Source organism: Balaenoptera physalus (genome assembly GCF_965194825.1).
Source record: "Balaenoptera physalus genome assembly, chromosome: 21".
In the NCBI taxonomy this organism is placed as follows: Eukaryota; Metazoa; Chordata; class Mammalia; order Artiodactyla; family Balaenopteridae; genus Balaenoptera; species Balaenoptera physalus.
The window spans coordinates 10,585,932-10,598,178 of NC_138902.1; the positions used below are offsets into that span (position 1 = coordinate 10,585,932).

A 12,247-nucleotide genomic window follows, 5' to 3' on the forward strand; every position below is an offset into this window, starting at 1 on the left:
CCACTCGGCTGTGGACGAGGCTGTGGTGTCTGCCCTTCTGCAGACCCGGCTCAGCAACCTGCACCCACTTCTGTGCCTTCTGTGTTCTGGGCTGGTCGCAGGCCCAGAGCCGGTGGGCAGGCACCCCGTGGCCGGGAGGGCTGTTCCTGCGAATTCCCTGGGGCTCGAAAAGGAGCACAGCCGGCCTTCCATCCGGCACTTCTCGATGGACGTGGAAGGGGAGTGTCGGGGCCTGGGGGCTGCTCGTCTTCCCGTGCACCGAGCCCCCCAATGGTCCCCGTGCAAAATCCAGGTGTGGCGTTGGCACCCCAGCCGTGTGCCAGGCAGTCTGTGGCGGGCACCACAGGCCTCGGGCTGGTGGGCCACAGGGTTCCTGAGGGGCAGGTCAGCACTGAGAGGGTGAGGCCTTTCCCCAGGTCCAGGGCCCAGACTGACACCGGCTGGAGGCCCCTCCGCTCACCGCCCGCACCCCCCAGCCCCTGCCCTCACGTGAGCCCCCAGGGCTGAGCTCAGGTGTTGCATGCCCAGGCTCCCCAGCAGCCCAGCCCGTTCCCAGTCCTCCGTGGTCACTGAAAGACTTGGAAGCAGGTTGCCCCACAGAGACTGCTGTTCCCCGAGCCCTGGGCAGGGGGCAGGGAGGACAGGCACAGGGCCCTGCAGGGGTGTGGTCGCCGGGGCAGCCGGAGCAGCTCCACACAGTAAGTAAGAGCATCTCACCAGAAACAGTGCGTTTCTCCAGCCGCCCCGAGACCTGAGCTCAGGTCCTGGGGCAGGAAGGGGCAGCAGTGCAGCTCTTAGCTGTCACTGGGGGTCGACTGTGGCCCGGTGCCACCTCCTAGATCCTCCCCCGTCCCCTTCCGGGGTTGCGACCGGACCCCTGCCAATCGGGTTCTCACTCCTCTCCATCCCCTACGCCTGCTCCATGAAGGTGGACGGAACACATTTTTTAAAAGGTTGGAGCCTGGGCTTCCCTGGTGGCGCAGTGGTTAAGAATCCGCCTGCCAATGCAGGGGACAAGGGTTCCAGCCCTGGTCTGGGAAGTTCTCACACGCTGCAGAGTAACGAAGCCTGTGCGCCACAACTACTGAGCCTGCGCTCTAGAGCCCGCGAGCCACAACTACGGATGCCCGCGTGCCTACAGCCCGTGCTCCGCAACAAGAGAAGCCACCGCAATGAGTAGCCCCCGCTCACCGCAACTGGAGAAAGCACGCACGCAGCAAGGAAGAGCCAACGCAGCCAAAAATAAATAAAATAAATAAATAAATTAAATAAATAAATTTAAAAAATCATATTAAAAACCTATTAATGAGATTTTAAAAAATAGTTAGTCAGTTAGTTACTTAGTTAATTGTGCCGGGTCTTAGTTGCCACAGGCCAGCTCCTTAGTTGTGGTAATCGGGTATTTTACATTCTTTTTTGTTCCTGAACAAAGGCCTCAGAATCCAGTATCTATTTGATAATGCTCACAGCATAGCTCAGCACGGAATAGCCACATTGTTTTTCTTTGGCTGCTATGTACCAAACAGCCTTTTGTACTGTTTTACCAAATGCATGTATTTAATACCTGTTTTAAAAAACATAGTGAGATCTCAGAACTTTAAATTGACTAAAGTAAGATTCTCTCTGTAGTACTACTTATTTGACCAACAAACACTACCTGATGACACCGGTGTGGTGCACTGAGCCTTACTCTAGCATATCGGGATAAACCCTGTTGCGACAAGTGTTCATCCTCCAGGTCCCCAAGGCCTCTCACACACTGCCAGTGAAACTGCTTCCTGCTTGGGAAAGAGTGCCCCAGTTCGTTTCTTCAGAAGCTTGAAGGCTATGTAAGCCCTCCAAAAGGTTAGAGGGCAAAGAACAACTCTAAAACTGGCACATTTGTTTAAAAAAAACACTTGTCAATATTACAAGAGCCAGCTTGCTTTCCCTTGTGACACGTTTTCTTAGGAAGCAAGGGATGTGGCCATGTGACTTGGACAAGCTGTTTCCCTCTGTCTCAGTGTCCCACCTGTGAGTGAGTAGTCTGACTCAACTTAATGACAGACATCTGAATAAGGATCATGAACAGTGGCATCTAATTTCCAAAATAAAAACAGGAGAATGAGTATGTCTTTTACAACAGGACGTCAAGTCTACTTCAATGATATTGCTAGCCTTGAGTCCACTGCTTCTCGCTCAGTGCAATTGTGCCCCCCAGGGGACATCTGGGAAAGTCTGAAGGTGATTTTGGTTGTCACAACTGGGAGGAGAGAGAGGGAATGTTACAGGCATCTAGTGAGTAGAGGTCGGGACCTTGCTAAACACTCTGCGGTGCACAGGACTCACACTCACAGTAAAGGTTTATCTGGCCCCAAAAGTCAATGCCTTGGTTGAGAAACCCTGCCTTAGAGCAAACCATGGATACTCATCTTTAGCAGGTAACAGGGCATTTACTACCCACCTGTAAACCTACAGACTTCCCGACTTACACAGCTAATCCTGTGGCAGGAATGAAATAGATAGCGTGTGACCATCTGGTAGTATCTAGGTTTGCCCCTCAAGTCACATGGGACAGTGCTAGAGACTGACATTTTCTATATTGGAGGCATTTGGCAAGCCACCAGTTTTCTAACCTAAAAAGTCGAAGCAGCATTATTACAATACACATAGTAACACGACAACTCTGCTTTTATAGAGAGATTAGATGTGGGAAAGGAGCTTATCTGACATCAGAAGGAAATGCTTTAAACGCATCACATCTGCTGGTTTGACTGTCAAATCTTGACAGCTGGAGAGGTAGGAAGGTAGACAGGAGAGAACACACCAAAGTTACGGGCCTGCTGAGTCCTCGGGTCTAACCATAATACACTTCGTACTGCCCTGGGTCCAGGGATATGTTCTAACACCCTCTCAGTCACTTACGGTCCATAGACAGACCAAGTGTAAATTCACAATTACCAGCAAGTGTACCAAAATAAGGCAGAGTTAAGAAACTTAAACGCGAGCCCTACCTGGTCTTTTTCTTCTTCACCGACAGAATCACCTGATTTTGCTTTTTCAGGGTCTTCCTCAGGTTTCTGTTTGGCAGGGCTGTCACACACAGTAAGGCCAACTGGTAGCTCAGCCAGACCCTAGACTTGCAGTGGGCACAAAACAACGTATATTCCTCCCTACCAAGAGTACCCTCTGTTTGGAAAGATTCAGGGCATGGACACCCTCTTCCCTCCAAGGAGAAGCCCTTTTTGCCAGGACATTAAAACAAGCTTCGAGTTTAATGTTTCTTTGGATGACAGGTTTAGAATACCACCGTTTTGCAAACCCTAAGAAATAATGGATCGAGACTTTGATCAACGTCTGCTAGGATCACTGAAGAGACATTACATGCCTCTGATGGCCAGCCCCATACCGTCAATGAAGCCGCACAAAATAAAGCTGGAATCTGATCAGGACTCTAGACCTAACTACCAGTTGACAGAAAACTGGAGACAAGGGAACACATTAACCACCAAAACGATGCAGTCAGCCAGACCTAGAAGCTATTAGACAAAAGACCTATTTTCTTTAAATAAATGGCAAGAAAATAAGGAATCTATCACTTGAAAGGCTTAAGGAACAAATCAACCAAACTCTGTTACACAAGGGGAGGTATGAACACAGCTATATATTTGTTAATAAGGAACTGTTACACTTTATAAGGCATGTTTTGTCTTCTTCAAAAGACTGTTTGCTAATGTTAGCAATTATAGCAAAATATGAATAAAAAACTTGTCAGAGAAAGAGACCTTGTCATCTAGAAATATCGTTATTTGTGGATAAGATGACATGACCGATTTGTTTCAAAGTAATCCAACTGGGGGGACATGGGTGTGTATGGAGTTGTAATCCATTTGGAATAATTTTCACTTGGAGCCTATGGGGGTATAGATGAAACAACAGCCAGGAGCTGTTAACTGTTGATACTGGGTGATAGGTACACAGGGGTTCATTTTACTATCCTTGGTATTTTGTGTATGTACATTTGAAGTTTCCTACGCTAAGAGTAAAAATGGATGAGGTCTTCAGAAATGCTGTTCATGAATGTCTAAAAACAGAATATCAAAAGGAAAACCTAAGGAATGTGGAAGTCAGAATTACTAAGTTACATCCTACTAATTCTATATGTGTTTTACCAAAAACAGTTGGCCCCTAAAATGGGGGCTGTTGCTTCATTATATACTGACCCCCTTGTGAAATGAGATGTGATGGTGGTCTGCCTGGTAGTTTGCCTTGTAATCCTGCGGCTACATGAGACTTCAGCTGCTTACAGAAAAGAAACAAAAAAGCCACTATGAATAAAGAGTTCACAGCCAAGGTACAGTTCTTCAGCATTAGCAAGCTGGTGCAGAGACCAGGTTCTGAGGATTAAGTATCCTTCTCTTCTTATTCTAAGCAACCACCGTCTTCATAAAGTCATCAAATTAGCACCTGCCAGTTTGCTAGGCCATTTTAACACAAGGTCTCGTATGAAGGGCCCAACACTGAGACGGCCAAGGAAACAGAGCCTCTGCTTATTTCATCAAACGATGAAGTGGCCAGGCACCTGACCTGAGCTCAAGTCCCAGGCTCTTATTTTTAAAAATTCCAGAAGAGTTACTCTGACTACAAGCGGGGAAGGAGTCTAAGAATAAATGTTTAGCTTCAACAGGCATGTAACTTACAAGTCATAAATATCAGCAGCTCCTGTTTTCTTATACCTCATAAATTCAACCACATTTGGGGATCTAATGCTCTATAACTTGGTCGAAGACAAAAATTTAAAGTATATATCTAAGCTAGTTAGAAGTATACACAAGAGGGAATTCCACGGCGGTCCAGTGGTTAAGACTCGGCACTCTCACTGCCGAGGGCCCGGGTTCGATCCCTGGTTGGAGAACTAAGATCGTACAAGCCGAGCAACACAGCCACCCCCCACCCCCCACCCCCCAAAAAATAGAAAAAAAAAGATACACAAAAAGCAAGTACTGCCGGTGGAGGGGTTGTGTGGGGGGGGGAGCAGACAGACCCTATGGCACCAAGTCTGTCCTCCCCCTAGGCAGTACCAGACTCCAACGAGGTCAAACGAGTCAAGTGCTCTTACATTTTGTTTCTCCATCGGACTTGCTTCTCCTGGGCATGCAAAGTTTGGAAACAGGTTTGGGGGACTTCTTTTTCTCTGCTATTTCCACTCTGCGCTCCTCACCACTTGTCTGGCTCCCGTTTTCTAGACATCCATTCACTTCCCGACTCAAAGCATGAGCTCCGTTCTCCAAGGACAAATCTGTATTTAAAAGGGATTTGACTTTAGCCAGGTAGCCCTCCTACAGCAGGAAAGGATAATTTAAGTAACAGTGAATGTAAACAAGTGGCCATGAGAGAATAAGGAAACACATGCGCTTCCTTTATAACTATCAGGTAACAGGGAGAGGTGGGATTATCCTGCCTCCCTGGTCACAGACAAGTTACATGGGAGGAAACGATTAGCCGCCGGGATGCTGACGACTTAACCTCTGATAATTTTTCTTTATGTAATTTGGTTTCCAAGTCACATAACTGATTCTTTATTTCTGTCTGCAGAAATTCAGGCAAGAGATTCCATTTCTCCTTCACGCATTCCTAAGGGAAGGATATGGGTTTAGAAGTCTCCACATTCCCAAGCTATGAACCAATGGACTAATACACAAATAGTTACACTGCCTGGTCACATAACAATGACTGAATGGCAGGCAATGCTGAGTCGGCCAAAAAGAAAGCTAAATATTCACAAGACATTCACAAGACATGTTCCTGTTGTTTTCGTTAAGATCATATCACACCATCTCCAGAGTGGTGAAAAATGGAAAGATTATAGGTGAAACAGACACATAATAGCATACTAGAACAAACCTGATTTTGAAAAACAGTGTGACCAAGACAAATTATAATCCAGACTTGATGGTACGGAACCCAGACTGGGAAACTCGACGAGTTACCAAAAGCTAACCAATAATAGCCTATTAGTCTAGCACGTTAGACAAAAACATCCACGTTATCCTCAACTTCAGGGAAAAGAGAGCCAATTCCACTTAAATTTATTTTTAGGAACTACATAGTGTCTGTCAAATGGTCACATTTGATCATAAATTTTGTTAAGGTGGAGATTACCTTACCTTTTCTGTTAAACTATCTCTTTCCAAATCTTTGAGCCTGGGGGAAGAAAAAGGGAAGAAACAAGCGCTTGATCAGCAACATTGTCTACCTGTAAGAATACCACAGTTTAAAGAACTTTGGAAAGAAGTTTCACACGCATGTTAGAAAAAAATACAATGGTTTTTCCCTCCCCCAGTGTCTAGAATGCCCTAAGGTAATGGCTACACGTTAAGAAGTTATTTTCAATATGAATGAGGGCCCCCTTTTGGGGGATGGTTTTCTGATGGTGGTAAGAGATGGTAGAGGAGCTCTAAAACAACATTTTTTCTTTTTTTTTTTTTTTAACGTTATTTTAAAGACACTGGGAAAGGGGAAGCAGGTCACACAGTTGGGTTCCTTCCCAAGCTAATTGACCTATACGGTGGTCTTCCTCCAGTTGGACCTGACAAGATTTCATAGAAGGGCATACAGAGGTTAGAAAGAGTGGACCAGGGTGACAGGATGCTGTGGGGAACAGCTAGCTAACATTCCCAAAGGCCAGGATGGGGTGGTGGCAGCATTCTGAGGAGGAATATACGAAAATGGAGGAGTCACGGCATCTGGGGCGGCAGGGGGTGCCCACACACGAGCAAGAGAGATGAAGCTAGAAAAGTTGGCTGGCGCCTCGCCCAAGAGCGCATCCTTGCAAATGTTTGTACCCAGTCATTCAGAAGTGCAGAACTGTCATGAGTTTAGCTGGAAAATCATGGCCTGATTTGGTTCTTGAAGATGAGTATCTTGCCTCTTTGGGGAGGAAGGCAGCGAAAAGGAGAAAGGAACAAAACTAGAAGACACCGAGGAAATGGGGAGGCTGCTGTTCCTAGCCTGGGTGCTGACTGTGGGCAGTTGGGTGCGAACAGGTCTAACCAGCTGGGCAAGCGCCCCTCAGCAGAGGGGCAGCACCCTGGGCAGGCGCTGGGCCTCCACCATCTATGGATCCCCCCTCCAGCACCCAGGCTAGGTACTCAGTTACCAGCAGCCCAAAGGGCAGGAACAGAGCTCTGCCAGGCTGGCCTTCCCAGAGGGCACGTGTAAGCAGCACAGCCAGGAAGGTGAGCGACAGGCTTTGCTGGCTTGTCGGGAAGGAGGGCGACGTCTGGTTCGGCACGGCTGGAGTCAGCGCTAGCCTCCCCTCGGACACGGGCACTGGGCCCCCGGTCTCAGGCGCACACAGGCCTCCAAAGCCCTTCCCTCAGGATGGCGCTCAGACCCTCCACCCAGCCCACCCTCCCGCCCCAAACACCAGCAGGTCAAGCACCACTCAGAGAAGGGGGCCTTTAAAGGGCTTTGGAAAATCTTAGAATCCGGATATGGAAGCTACTATGTTTCACCTGTAGCTGAGAGCTCTGCTCCCAGAGCACAGGATGGCCGAGGGGGGCGAGATGGGAGGGTCTCGCTGTGACCCCCAGGCACCGCTGGCCTTTTCAGCCACATGCCTGCATTCCTTGGAAACACATTTCATTAACAGCCAAACGGAACACCCTGAGAAACAGGAGGAATTATTGGCTCGTTTCAACCCTTAGCAACAGTGAATTTTCACCACCGGGTATTTCGTCTGCTCTCTGCAATGCGCTGGAACTTTCCTTTGGGCTAAACGTGCCTCAGCTGTCCACGGCACCCGACACACTTGGCGACTCCTAATATAGGCCTCCTAATATGCATGTGGTTAATACTGGCTGTTTTAATTTTAGCACATCGGAAAACATAAGGGGTATAAGTTCTAGTAGCATTAGAAACAAGAAAGAGTTAACCAATTCTAATAGTAGCTTTTCCTTTTCGACCACTTCCCAAAATTATAGTTCTCTTTTTCTGTCTAGCAGTTTTGGATGGTTCCTTCACCGATGGAGAAGTTATCCACTGGTACTGAGACAGAAATGATAAATATGCCATTTAAGTTACAGGTAATTTAGGAGGGTTTGATCTTCATTGGAAATTAAGATACTTTAAGTTAATAAAAGGTTTTCAATCTGCATTTCTGGGAACCTAAATTAAGGCATCACACAACATTTTCAAAAACAGAAAAGCCATTTCATTTGACTAAAAACTTAGTTTTAAGATGGCAGAAACTACCTTGATAATTTTCTTTTAAGAAAGAAAGAAAAACAAGCCATTAAAGAGAAATTCTTCTGAGAAAACTAAAACATGTTATATACCTCTGACTTGGCACTCCTTCCATCTGGATAAATTTTTTGATAACTGCTTTCATCACAGAATGATCTAAAGTAAAATTAATTGAAATTAGAGGAATTATTTCCCAGTGAGTGGCTATTTCCATTTAAAACCAAAAGCCAACTAATTATTGTTTTTCCCATAAAATTAAATATGAAATCTACATTATGTAATTATACACTTATTTCCCCCTTTGTGTATTCTAATTTCTTCCTCAAAAACGTAAGATGCCATCTTGCAGACTGCCCCCAGTGGCTACTATTTTGGCAGCAGCAAAGGTCAACTTTAAACATTTTGCATCTAAAGTAGCTTTGGATAACTTTGGATAGAAAGTACAGTCTGAGCACTGTCCAGACACTTAGATACCTAAAGCGCATCTAAGATAACAAACCAAAGTCCTGATATTCCCTCAAAAGCTGCTCCTCCCGTCAGCCCCCTTTTTCTAAGTGATACCACCCAGTTGCACACATAATCATCAACGACTTGTCTCCTTGTTACTATTTCCTTCATACCCCACATCTAATCTATCGGCCAGCCCTGTTAGCTACACCCTCAAAACACAACCTGAATTCAACCACTTTTCACTTGCTCCAAACTTCCAACCTAAGCTAAGCCATAAACATCTCTTATCTGGACCACTGTGATAGTCTCCTAACTGGTCTCCCTGTTTCTCTTCTTTATCCCCCCAAGTCTATTCTCTATACCAAGTCATCTTATTCAGATACTATTTGGATCATGCCTTATTCCAGTTCAAAACCCTCTACTCGTTTAGAATAATCCACATCTTTACTCTGGCCTTCAAGACTTTACAAGATCAGATCACTGGCTAGTTCCTTGACCTCATGTCATACCACACTCTTCTTCACTCAGTACTCTGCCCAGATTGGCCTCCTTGTTTTTCCTTAAATACTCCACCCACCTACATGCCTGCATACGCATTGCCTCCTTGTCCTGGAGTGTGCTTACCCCAGATCTTCCATGGCTTGCTCCTCTCTTCATTCAGGTCTCCGTTCAAATGCCACTTCTCCAGTGAAGCTGTCCCCTAACAAACCTATCCAATGGAGTCCTACCTGCTCCCCCTCACTCTCCTTACATTAAGATATTTTTGCACTTCCTACTGTCTAAAATTATATTACTTATCTGTTTACTCATTTCTATCTGAACCCCTTCACTAGAATGTGAGCTCCACGAGGGCAAGACTTTTGTCTGTCTGGTTCACTGCTTTATCCCTAGTGCCTGACCCGTATCTGGCACACAGAAGCTATTAAAAAAATTACTTGTGAAACTGACAAATGAATAAAGTACTCCTTGCAAGAATTCAGAGGTTGCACAACAAGGAAATAATGCTCTTGGTGGAAGCAGGCTTACTATCTAGGTTCACCTCTATTCAGAGTAGAGATAAGAACAATTTAAAGGTATAACTCACTTTAATTAGTACATTATCTGCTAAAAACATAAGGGAAGTGCAACATTAGAAAAGTACAGTTGACACTTGAACAACATGGGTTTGAACCTCACGGGTCCATTGACACACGGGTATTTTTCAATAAATATGTACTATCATCCTACACGAGCCAAGGTTGGTTGAATCCACAGATGCGGAACCACTGACTATAAACTTATACCCAGATTTTCAACTGTGTGGGGGGCGGCACCCCTAACCTCCAAGCTGTTCAAGGGCCAACTGTATATGATGAGGAAAGTGAAACACGTTAAGTTTTAAAAACTGTCAAAATGTGAACAAACTCTTTGTTTTGCTATGTGTTAATCAATTTAAAAAAAAAAGTGACCACATACCAACAAGTGGATTTTTTTCTTATATCCCAAACGACCAGAGTTCTGTTGCTTTCAAGGGCCTTTAGTAAAGCCTTTGCTCCTTCACTGGTGAGGCCACACTGCTGCAGGTCAAGTGCTTTCGATGAAAGACAAAAGGTCACTTGCGAAGTCTATACAGATTTAACATATAGACAACTCTCATTTTCTCACGTGTGGAAGAGTCCTGCACAAGACCAGCCATGGCAGGTTTGTAATTTTGGGTATGGAAAAAAACAGAAACGTATACGCACATACATAATGCATAATCCAATTTAAAAACCTCTTCTTGGAATGTTCATTGCAGCTCTATTTACAATAGCCAGGACATGGAAGCAACCTAAGTGTCCATCGACAGATGAATGGATAAAGAAGATGTGGCACATATATACAATGGAATATTACTCAGCCATAAAAAGAAACGAAATGGAGTTATTTGTAGTCAGGTGGGTGGACCTAGAGACTGTCATACAGAGTGAAGTAAGTCAGAAAGAGAAAAAGAAATACCGTAAGCTAACAGATATATACGGAATTAAAAAAAAAATGGTTATGAAGAACCTAGGGGCAGGACAGGAAGAAAGACGCAGGTGTAGAGAATGGACTTGAGGACACGGGGAGGGGGAAGGGTAAGCTGGGACAAAGTGAGAGACTGGCATGGACATATATACACTACCAAATGTACAACAGCTAGTGGGAAGCAGCCGCATAGCACAGGGAGATCAGCTTGGTGCTCTGTGACCACCTAGAGGGGTGGGATAGGGAGGCTGGGAGGGAAATGCAAGAGGGAGGAGATATGGGGATATATGTAAATGTAGAGCTGATTCACTATGTTACAAAGCAGAAACTAACACACCATTGTAAAGCAATTATACTCCAATAAAGCAAAAAACAAAAACAAAACAAAACAAAAAAAAAGCACTTTTTGGATGTGCAATGATAACCCTGCCTTCAGTACCAATAAATCATCCAACATATTCTACAACTACAGAACTGAAGAATAACTGTATATAACCTATGAGAAAAAAAATCACAAAATGAATCTCAGTTCATAATTAGCAAGGGCAGCAGTGGCATGTAAACCTCAGAAGCAAAAACTGGTGGAGCTGAGAAAGGCACTGCATTCTTTTGATCATGATCTTGAGCTTCAAATCACACTTCAAACTAGTTAAAAGGGGAAAACGAAAGAGAAGAAATGTAATAACTGTTAGATTTAGAGCAAAAAAGACAAGTCTAGGAGGATACAAATAATAACAAATTCAAAGAATGTGTGAAGACACAGTACATACTAAAAACCTATCATGAAAGTATGATGGTCAAGAACTCTCTCAGTAAAAGTTCAGACAAAAACTAGAACAAATGATCATGAATTCTAGTAGTTCTGGGGCTGAACAACCTACTCACTTAAAAAGGGATCATCACAAAAGCGCAGGTATTAAAAAATATTACATGAAAGGCAACTATCATGAGTCATTTTTTTTAAGTGCTGTGTGGAGCATCACATTAAAATAACTGGAGTCTTTCAACAGCCCATGACACACAGAAACAGAAGGTCAGACATATGGATCTGACAGGATAGGATACAACCGTTACAACCTCTCACTACAGAAGAATGGATACAGGGTATAATTAACCAACTTGCCAAATTAATACAAACAGCCAGTAAACCCACCAGTAAATCAAAGGAATACAAAATAAAACAAAATGTGGTTATTCTCCTATCAGATTAAGCCAAGCCTTTGAAATGTGTATACCCTTTTGATCCAACAACTCTCTTTCTAAGTATTTAACCAAAAGAAATAGTCAGAGATATAGGCAAGGATACATATCAGAGTACTATTTGGAACTGAAAAACTGGACATAGCTTATATACAAGAATGGAGAAGCTATGTGTACTGTGGCATATTCATATAATGGAACACTGAACAGTCACAAAAAATGATGCAGTAGATGCAAATTTACAGACTTGCTAAATTAACTGAAAAAAGTTATGAAATTTGGAGTAATCCACTTGCATGAAAAAGGGAGAGGTACTCATTTTTGTAGTTTTACACTTTTTAAAAAGTGCTACAAGCCAGTGTTTGTGTGAGGCAGGCTTCACATC

At 44.3% G+C, this 12,247-nt stretch overlaps 2 long non-coding RNA genes across 2 annotated transcripts in view; both read right to left on the bottom strand.

Moving 5' to 3' along the window:
• LOC309651486 overlaps positions 1-12,247 on the bottom strand; it is a 105,732-nt gene that overhangs the window by 51,711 nt on the left and 41,774 nt on the right. The gene's annotated exons all lie outside the window — the stretch shown is intronic.
• LOC309651488 lies at positions 2,327-10,060 on the bottom strand. The gene is made up of 5 exons (XR_014258184.1): positions 9,301-10,060; positions 8,319-8,382; positions 6,147-6,183; positions 5,099-5,278; positions 2,327-3,118 (listed from the first exon to the last, which is right to left on the bottom strand). It is a non-coding gene; the product is annotated as an uncharacterized lncRNA (long non-coding RNA).